This window comes from Xyrauchen texanus, chromosome 17 (genome assembly GCF_025860055.1).
Source record: "Xyrauchen texanus isolate HMW12.3.18 chromosome 17, RBS_HiC_50CHRs, whole genome shotgun sequence".
Classification (NCBI taxonomy): domain Eukaryota; kingdom Metazoa; phylum Chordata; class Actinopteri; order Cypriniformes; family Catostomidae; genus Xyrauchen; species Xyrauchen texanus.
In genome coordinates, this window is record NC_068292.1 from 7442720 (window position 1) to 7452029 (window position 9310).

At 52.2% G+C, this 9310-nt stretch overlaps 1 long non-coding RNA gene across 1 annotated transcript; it reads left to right on the forward strand.

Moving 5' to 3' along the window:
* Positions 1-1360: 1360 nt before the first annotated feature.
* LOC127657773 (uncharacterized) lies at positions 1361-2528 on the forward strand. The gene is made up of 3 exons (XR_007972319.1): positions 1361-1461; positions 1626-1785; positions 1872-2528. It is a non-coding gene; the product is annotated as an uncharacterized LOC127657773 (long non-coding RNA).
* Positions 2529-9310: the final 6782 nt, after the last annotated feature.

Genomic DNA, 9310 nt, shown 5'->3' on the forward strand with positions numbered 1-9310 from the left:
GGTGTGCCGGCAGATAGCGGCTAAGCTAGTTCAGCCACGTGTTCATTTTTAATGTAACGTTAGTATAGAAGCTTATTTTTTCTTAGTTTTAAAGCAGACTGTTTGTTAATTTTTGTGATAATTGTGATATCAATTATATTAACTTGGTCTCCTCTCAGTTTCTAATAAAGATCAGGACACCGGTGAAGTCACTGTCAGGGCATTGTGTTACAGGTCCATGAGAAAAGCAGATAAACCTCACAGTTTGAGTGTATGGTGAAGCTAGAATTAATAAGACCGCAGTTATAGGCTTGTTACTTTAATAGCCCGATGTTCCTGGGGACTCGGCTAAGGTTATTCATGTTTAATGTAACTCAAATCAAATGAAAACAGTTATTGTAGGCAGGTAAGTTTCCTAGCTGGTCCCTCTGTGTAAAATGTGTTCTTATTCAAGTTTTCAACTCAGTCATTCGTTTAAGATGCAATCTTGTGTTATAAGTATTAGGCTATCATGATTATACAGTGAGCAAGCTATATAAATAAGTATTTAATATAATAAAAGTGTAGAGCAACAACCGAGGGTGTAAGGTAAAGGCTGAATATTGTAGATTTATTACAATATGTTGCATGTTTGAATTAAAATACCTGTGGATATGCAACTTCCCACTAATGAAAGTTTTATTCAAAAGGAGCACACTCTACAAAGGCCTGACTGGAGATTTGCCTGATCTATCCGGTCCTGCAGGTGAGTAGGGATATAACAATAGCACATTTCACTGTACAGTATGATATATCAACCAAAATCTGTATACCAATATTTCATTTTCTTTTTCCTCCCTTTTACAAACAAATATTCTGCTTCAAAGAAAAAAATGAAATTGATGTTATCATAAGGGTTCTTCATTATGAACTTGTATGCCATGCATAACATACTGTGGATAGAAATTACAGGGAAAGTTACTGGTATGATAATTGTGGTTATATTATATTACTATTATATTTACTGTATTGCTAATCAATATATTGTTACTTCCCAGATGACAGCTGCTCGCTTCAAGAGCAGGTGAAGCAAGTTGGGACAATGTTGAAGACATTTGCTCAGCACTGGGCAATCAGGTACAACTTGCAAACAACACCTGTGGTTGTTGGTTTAATTCCCACTGGGGCCACCTGTACATGTAGTAGACCTAGATATAAATGTCATAGTTTAGTAGTTGAAGGACCAGGACTGACTACTTTATTCTTTTATTCTGGGAACCCCTGTAGGTGCAGATCAAACCCTAATGCTGCGACGTCTTGGAATTTGGCGATGTTGTGCGTAGCATGGACGACAAAATGCTATGCTGCAACGTTTCAGTGCCAATGTGTCTGTTGGAGGGTTATCCCTGCCAGGGGATCTGTTACTCCCCCCTAGACACCCAGGAAGATTTGGCGTTGCTTGACAACAGTTTGAGGCAGGATAAAGAGCTCCAGCAACGATTTGTAAGTGTGCCGATTTCGTTTATAATGCCATAGGGTAATCTAAAAAGTACAATTAAGATCATACACTGCATATTCTACAGTCTGAATCCACAGCCTGTCACATTTTAAATTTATGAGAAGCTTCAGAGAAATGTAATTTGTAACATGTTTTTTTGTATTTTCAGCTTCGGTTTTTGGCAATCAAATGTGGGAGGGACCTAAAGACAACCGTGTGGCGAATGCTTCAGAGTATCTTCTCTAATCACCTTTCCATCAATACAACCTGGACTGGTGTAGGGGATAAAGCATGTTTTAGAGACATGTTCCTGAAGACCATTGTTCAAAGTAAGTTGGATATTTTTTTATATTTAAGTAGATGTGTATGACCTTATTACCATTCAAATGGAATGACAGATCTTTATTTTCTACAGGAGCCATCCGGAAGAACCCGGCAACCCAGGATGCCACTGATGAGGCATTCCAGGTTAACATAACGCGTTACCTGAAAGGAGCATCTGAACATGAAGGTGGAAAAAGGCGCCGCACAGCTGAGAGGGACCCACAGCCAACCCCTTAAACCTAGGCTGACTACTGACACCCCAGCATCACTGACAACTGGAACCCTTTCTTTATCCTGCAGTCAGTAACATCAAGACCCCTAAAAAAGCCTGCTAAAAGTGTCAGACTACACTCACCCAATCCACACAGTTCACTGTGGAAATTGCTCTTTTTTTTTTTTTTCTCTCGTGACCCTGCTTTGAGGGCAGCTCCTTGGATGAATATGGGATGGTTTGTGCTTTTATACAGGCGCACGAGGAATCACTGAAGATATGCTAATTTGCACTGCCTCATTCTGGAGGTCGGGGAAAACCGGTGATTCTTAGCCCACTATGCCACACAGTCCCCAACCTCTCCAGACATTCTGATTGGCTGTGTTCTCTATAGCCAGATTTTCTGCTGTTAATTATATTTATTCCCACTTGTTGGCATGTGTAAGTTGAATGTCAAAATGTATATTATACCTGTTATCCTGCACATTCCTTGATACCAAAGATCTCAATTATTTCATATACAATTTACTGCTTATTTCATTGTTACAGTGCTTAACTATTCTATTTTTAAATATAGCTTGTAAATCCTAGATTATACATCTAATACTTGATATTTGCACATTATCTGGTATCAAATATTCTACTTACCGTGACTTTAGTATTGGCTTATTTCATTCCGTCAGTGCTTAACAATTCTATTATAGTTTGTAAATCCTATTTCATAACTCTGATACTTGATATTGCACATTAACTAGTACCAAAAATTCTACTTTCATTCCATCACAGTGCTTAACTGTTATTCTATTGTTAAATATAGCTTGTAAATCCTTGTGCCACAGTCAGCATTGCAGTTGGTATATTCTACTCCAGAGCTTTACTCTAAATTATTACCACTTAACCTATTGTTAGAAATGACTTGTAAATATGATGTTATACCTCAATTTATTTGGTATCCTGCACTTTCTTTGGTACCAAATATCCTCATTGCTTGTGTTTACTGGTAATTCTTTTCATCCCAGAGCTGACCTCTTTATATTTATTAACAATTATTGTAAGTGTTACAATAGTGTTTTTTTAAAAAAAAAAAGAAATTGGAAACCGTCTAGGTTACGTATGTAACCTCAGTTCCCCGATGGAGGGAACGAGATGTTGTGTCAGAGAACGACACTAGGGGTCTCTCTTGAGCGCCGATATTCACCTCTGTACTATGAAAAAGGCCAATGAGAGTTGGCAGCCAGTATTTGCATGTCCGCCCCGGACATACGGGTATTTAAGCGGCGCAAATACGGGAGTTCATTCAGGATTTTTCTGAGGAGCCGAAATGGTCCGGCCACAACAGGGGCTCGGCTCAGCGACGTGGCAAGGGGGACACAAAGTCTCGTTCCCTCCATCGGGGAACTGAGGTTACATACGTAACCTAGACGTTCCCCTTCTGTCGCTCTCTTACGTTGTGTCAGAGAACGACACTAGGGGTCCACTTAAAAGCGCCATGCGCTGAGCCGTGTACGTGATCCGCTGATACAGGAGCGAGCAGGTATTCCTACGTGCAGAACGACCAACTGTATCAGCCGCACGTACCCTTCCCCAATGCCCCATTTAAGCCATCAGGATTCCTTATCGTTACCCGGAGGGGGAACAAGGTGACGGCCGCCAACATGGGAGCGGGCCAGCCTGGCTGGGCCTCTTTTCTCTCTATGTTTCTCGCATAGAGCAACTGCGGCGGGGCCCTTACACGCATTGAGGGAAGGGGTCTTAGCCCTTGGTAGGGCGGGGAAGACCCTGCGGAGGCCACACCTACCCGGAGGGAGGCAAATTTGAGTGGCACATACATCGCATGGCCTATACCTAGGCCTTATGCTTGGAACAGTAGTCTTGGTGGTAGCACCAGCCTCAAAGAGGGGAGCATACAGCACGGCACCTGAGGCAGCTGTGACTGCCTAAGGGAAACACGGTGTCAACTCACGTGAGGGGACAGAACCGTGGTTTTACACACAGGGGAGTCCGAGCAGGAGGCCTTACCTGTGGGGCCCCTATACCAGTACAGGGTAGCTAGCGGTACCCGCAGTGGTTTGGGTCGGCGAGTCCCTCCGCGAGAACTGCGACCCGCAAGGGCTAGGGGAGGAGCCAACCAGTGTCCCAAGCCTGGGATCTCCTGGGAAGAAGGCGCACTGTTTCCCCTGGTTAGGGGAAGGGCTGGGTGCAAGCGATCCACCCGGTCAGATCGTCGGCGTGTCACCGAGTTCTCACGGGCTCGGTACCTGAGAGAACACGGGACCGAAACTGACTCAACTTCGGAGATTGTAGAATCTCGCAAAAGTGTTAGGTGTTGCCCAGCCCGCAGCTCTACAAATGTCTGCTAGGGCAGTGCCCTAGCCAGTGCCCATGAGGGCGCCACACTCCTGGTGGAGTGGGCTCGGACCCGCAAAGGGGGGCACAGCCTGGGTGTGATAAGCCAGGGAAATGGCATCGACAACCCAGTGGGCGAGACTCTGCTTGGAGACAGAGTTCCCTTTCTGCTGTCCCCAAAGCAGGCGAAGAGCTGCTCAGAGCGTCTGGTGCTCTGTGTGCGGTCCAGGTAAATACGTAAGGCACGTGCGGACACAGCAGTGAGAGGGCTGGGTCTGCCTCCTCCGGGGCAGCGCTTGCAGGTTCACCACTTGATCCCTGAAGGGTGTGGTAGGAACCTTGGGCATGTAGCCGGTTGCGGTCTTAGGATCACGAAAGTGTCTGCGGACCGAACTCCAGGCAGGCGTCGCTAACAGAGAACGCATGCAGGTCCCCGACCCTCTTGATGGAGGCGGCGCGATCAGCAGGGCCGTCTTGAGAGAGGGGCCCTGAGTCCAACTGAGTCAAGCGGCTCGAAGGGGGTCTCCGAGTCCCATCAGGGCGACCGAGAGATCCCAGGAGGGAAATAGGTTAGGCCGGGAGGAATCATCCTCCGGGCACCTTTTAGGAACCTGGCGATTAAGTGCGTGCTTGCCAAGAGACTTGCCGTCTACCGTGTCATGGTGGGCCGCGATAGCAGCAACATACACCTTGAGGGTGGAGGGGACAGCCTCCTCTCCAGCCTCTCCTGAAGAAACACGAGCACTGACCTAACTGCGCACTTCTGCGGGTCTTCGGCTCGGGAAGAACACCAGTTCATGAACAGGCGCCACTTCAGAGCGTAAAGATGCCTGGTCGAAGGGGCTCTGGCTTGGTTAATAGTGTCTATGGCGGCTAAAGGTAGGCCGGCTAGACCCTCCGCGTCCGTCCAGGGACCAGGCGTGGAGTTTCCAGAGGTCTGGAGCGGGTGCCAGAGCGTGCCCGTCCCTGAGAAGAAGGTCCTTCCTCAGGGGAATTCGCCAGGGAGGGGCTGTCATAAGGAGCGTGAGATCTGAAAACCACGTCGGTTGGGCCAGAAGGGGGCCACCAGAGTGACTTGCTCCTTGTCCTCCCTGACCTTGCATAGCACCTGTGCAAGAAGGCTCACTGGGGAAAAGCGTGCTTGCGCAGCCCCACGGGCCAGCTGTGTGCCAGAGCATCTGTCCCCAGGGAGCCTCTGTGAGGGCATACCAGAGCGGACAGTGGGAGGTTTCCTGGGAGGCAAACAGGTCTACCTGGGCCTTGCCGAACCTGTCCCAAATCAGCTGGACCGATTGGGGGTGGAGCCTCCACTCTCCGCCAGGCAAGGTTTGTCTTGACAGCGCGTCCGCTATCACATTGATTTTGCGGGGATGTGAGTGGCGCGCAGCGACTCCAGTCGCTGCTGACTCCAAAGGAGGAGGCGGCAGGCGAGCTGTGACATGTGGGGAGCGTGCTCGCCTTGGCGGTTTATGTAAGCCACCACCGTGGTGCTGTCTGTCCTGACCAGGACATGTTTGCCACGAATCATCGGAAGAAATTTCTTCAGGGCAAGGCGAGCGGCCAGCAGCTCTAGGCAGTTGATGTGCCAGCGCAGTGAGCCTTGGTTCCACCGGCCTGCGACTCTTGGCGCCCGTTGCACACGGCGCCCAACCCAATTTGGGCGTCGGTTGTAACCAGAACGCGACGGGACACCTGCTGCAAGGGTACCCCTGCCGAAGAAAGCAGAGGTCTATCCAGGGTTTGAAGGTTTGGAGGCAGGCAGTGGTAATTTCCGCGCCGTGCGTGCCGTGGCGCCATGCTCGATCTCGGGACTCGAGTCTGGAGCCAATGCTGAAGTGGTCTCATATGCATCAACCCTAGTGGCGCGACCGCCGCAGAGGATGCCATATGCCCCAGGAGCTGTTGGAAGCGCTTCAGCGGGACCACGGTGCCTGGCTTGAAGGAAGCGAGGCATTCCAGCACTGACTGAGCACGTTAGTTGGAGAGGCGTGCTGTCATTGAGACTGAGTCTAACTCCAAACCGAGAAAAGAGATGCTCTGGACTGGGGTGAGCTTGCTCTTCTCCCAGTTGACCTGAAGCCCCAAGCGCGGAGGTGCTCGAGCACCTGGTCTCTGTGTCGCATAGTAATTCCTCGCGAGGGGCCAGAATAAGCCAATCGTCGAGGTAATTGAGTATGCGTATGCCCGCTCCTCGTGAGACGCAGCGAGGGGACAGAGACAGGCGAAGGGGAGGACCTTGTACTGATACGCCTGGCCGTCGAATCGCGAACCGTAGAAAGGGTCGGTGTCGAGGCGAGTTGAGGCGTGAAAGTCACGCGTCCTTCAGGTCTACGCTCGCGAACCAATCTAGATGCCGAGCGCCAGATAGAATTTGTTTCTGGGTGAGCATTTTGAGCGGGAGTTTGGACAGGGTCCGATTGAAAACTCTCAGGTCCAAGATCGGGTCGTATGCCACCGCCTTTCTTGGGTACAACAGTAAGGGCTGTAGAAACCCTTCTTCGTTTAGGTTGGAAGGACAGGCTCTATCGGCGTCCTTGATTAGAAGGAGGCGATTTCCTCGCGCAGGGAGAGGGCATGTTACGCCATGCACTGCTGGAGGAACGAGCAGCCCAGGAAGAGGCGGAGACCTGGCAAACTGAATTGCGTAACCGAGTCGAATGGTCGGTGCAGCCAGCGTGACGAGCTGGGCAGAGAAAGCCATGCCTCTGCGCTCTGTGCTAGCGGCACCAAGGGGACAAGTATTTTGGGCGTACCGGCGGGGCTCATGGCGGTCTTGGAACAGGTAGCGCAGCGTCGGGAGGCTCTGTGGCGTCCGAGGCTCTGGTGCTGAGAATAAGCTCAAAGCACTTACCTTGTTCAGCGCACCGGCAGAGGCGGGTTACGTGACAGAGGAGGAGGTCTGATGTCGGCGTCCTCTGGACTCGTCTGAACCGGCCGGCCGGGGAACAGTCGTGGAGCTGAGGGCGGAGCACCGCATCCTGGGCGCCCGGGACTGTTGAGGCCTGAAACAAAAGTGCCGTGAGAGCGGCATTTGCGAGCCATGTGACCCAGAGGTAAAGGAAATAGCTCTTTTATTGAGAATTTGGGTGCAGGGTGCGGCAAATGAAAAAACACAAGATTCTCCTCCGGCCCTCCACCGGGGGCGGAGCCGGTCTCACCATCTCGGAGCTAACTTCTCGTCCTCTGGGTCCGCTGTCTCAGGGGCGTTTGGGAGCCTTCCGGGTCCTCGGCGAGGTCCGTGAGGCAGGGGGCGTACGCTTCCTGCGGTTTGCTTTCGGCGCTGGGGCTGAGAGCTGGGCCCAGGTTGGGGCGGAGCAGAAGATCTTCTGGCGCAGGAGGGCGCCCTCGGCGAGCAGATGGGGCCTGGGCGTGGCGGCAGGCTTGCTTGCGGCATGATGTGAAAATGGCCTCCGTCTGCTTCTTCACCAGGGAGAACTGCTGGGCAAAGTCCTCCGCGGTGTCGCCGAAGAGGCCGAACTGGGAGACAGGAGCGTTGAGGAAGCGAGTCTTGTCGGCTTCACGCATCTCGACCAAGTCCAGCCACTGCTGGCGTTCCTGGACCACCAGAGTGGCCATCGCCTGCCCGAGTGCCGCTGTGACCGTCGCTCTCAGGGCGAGGTCGGTCGCTGGCGCAGTTCCTGCAGCGTGTCGGGATCAGGAGCTACCCCGTGCATGTTGCGGAGTGCCTTGGCTTGGTGGACCTGCAGGAGAGCCATGGCATGCAGAGGCGAGGCGGCGTCGGTAGCGCTGTAGGCCGTCGCGGTGGCGAGGATGTTGCTCTACAGGACCGGGAAGGGAGTACAGGGCGACCCGCCAGGTGGTAGTGCTTCGGGGCATAGGTGGATCGCAACAGCTCTATCCACCTGGGGATCTCCGTGTACCCATGGCGCTCCGCCGTCGAGGGTGGCGAGGCGGATGAGCAGGTGGCACGGCGAGTGGAGAGGGGTGCTCTCCACGAAGGCGTCAGCTCATCATGCACCTCCGGGAAGAAAGGTACTGGGGGCGAGGCTGTGGCGGCCCACGCTCAAAACCAATCATCTAGCCGTGATGGCTGCGGGGAGGATGGAGGGTTCCAATCCAGGCCACGCTATTGGCTGCCCGGAAAGCATATCCGGACATCTGCGCGTCGGCCTCCTGCTGGGCGTGCAAGCCCGGCGGCAGCCCAGAGGAGCCCTCAGCGTCAGAGCCACGCCCTCCGATGTCGCGGCGAACTCATCTGCTTCCATCGCCTGAGGGTAGGCAGACTGGCTGTGAGGCGAGTCGCCGCCACCTCGGCGAGACGGGGAGTCAACGGCGTGCGGGCGCGGGTGGTCGAGGCGTACCGGCGGAGCTGCACCGCTGCCATCCCCAAATCGCCATCCATACGCCAGCCGCATCGTCCTCAATCCCGTGGGAAGAAGGAGCGACACGGGCGGCTGGAGTGGCTTGCTTACGATTGTAAGCAAGCCGCGACCGCTAACGTTGTCATGGTCATGTTCTGCGCAGTGAGAGCATGAACCATCCATAAGCGCAGCCTCGGTGTGATCACTGCCCAGACACACGAGACAACGCCTGTGGCCGTCGGAAGCGGAGAGTACTCTACGCATCCAGGAACAACACAGAGGCGGAAGGGCATCTTTAAAAGACGGCGTCCTTAAAAGGGCGTTCACGCCGCTGTGTTTTGCTCTTTTAGAGGAAATTACTCTTTTAAATAAAATCACTCTTTTATGAATGAAAGACTCGTGAGAGATCTTTCTATCTGCAACTGTCGATGCGCTCAGGGGCAGGAAGTGCACAGCCGTGCAACCAGGAGAAAGCAGCTGTTGTGCGCCGTAGAATCCAACAGCATGCAGCAGAGGATAGCAGGAACTTCGGTGTGTAGTCACGCAGCAAACTGCAAACACGACCATCGGCTCGAAGAAATTTTCCTGAATGAACTCCCGTATTTGCGCCGCTTAAATACCCGTATGTCGAGTGGGACATGCAAATACTGG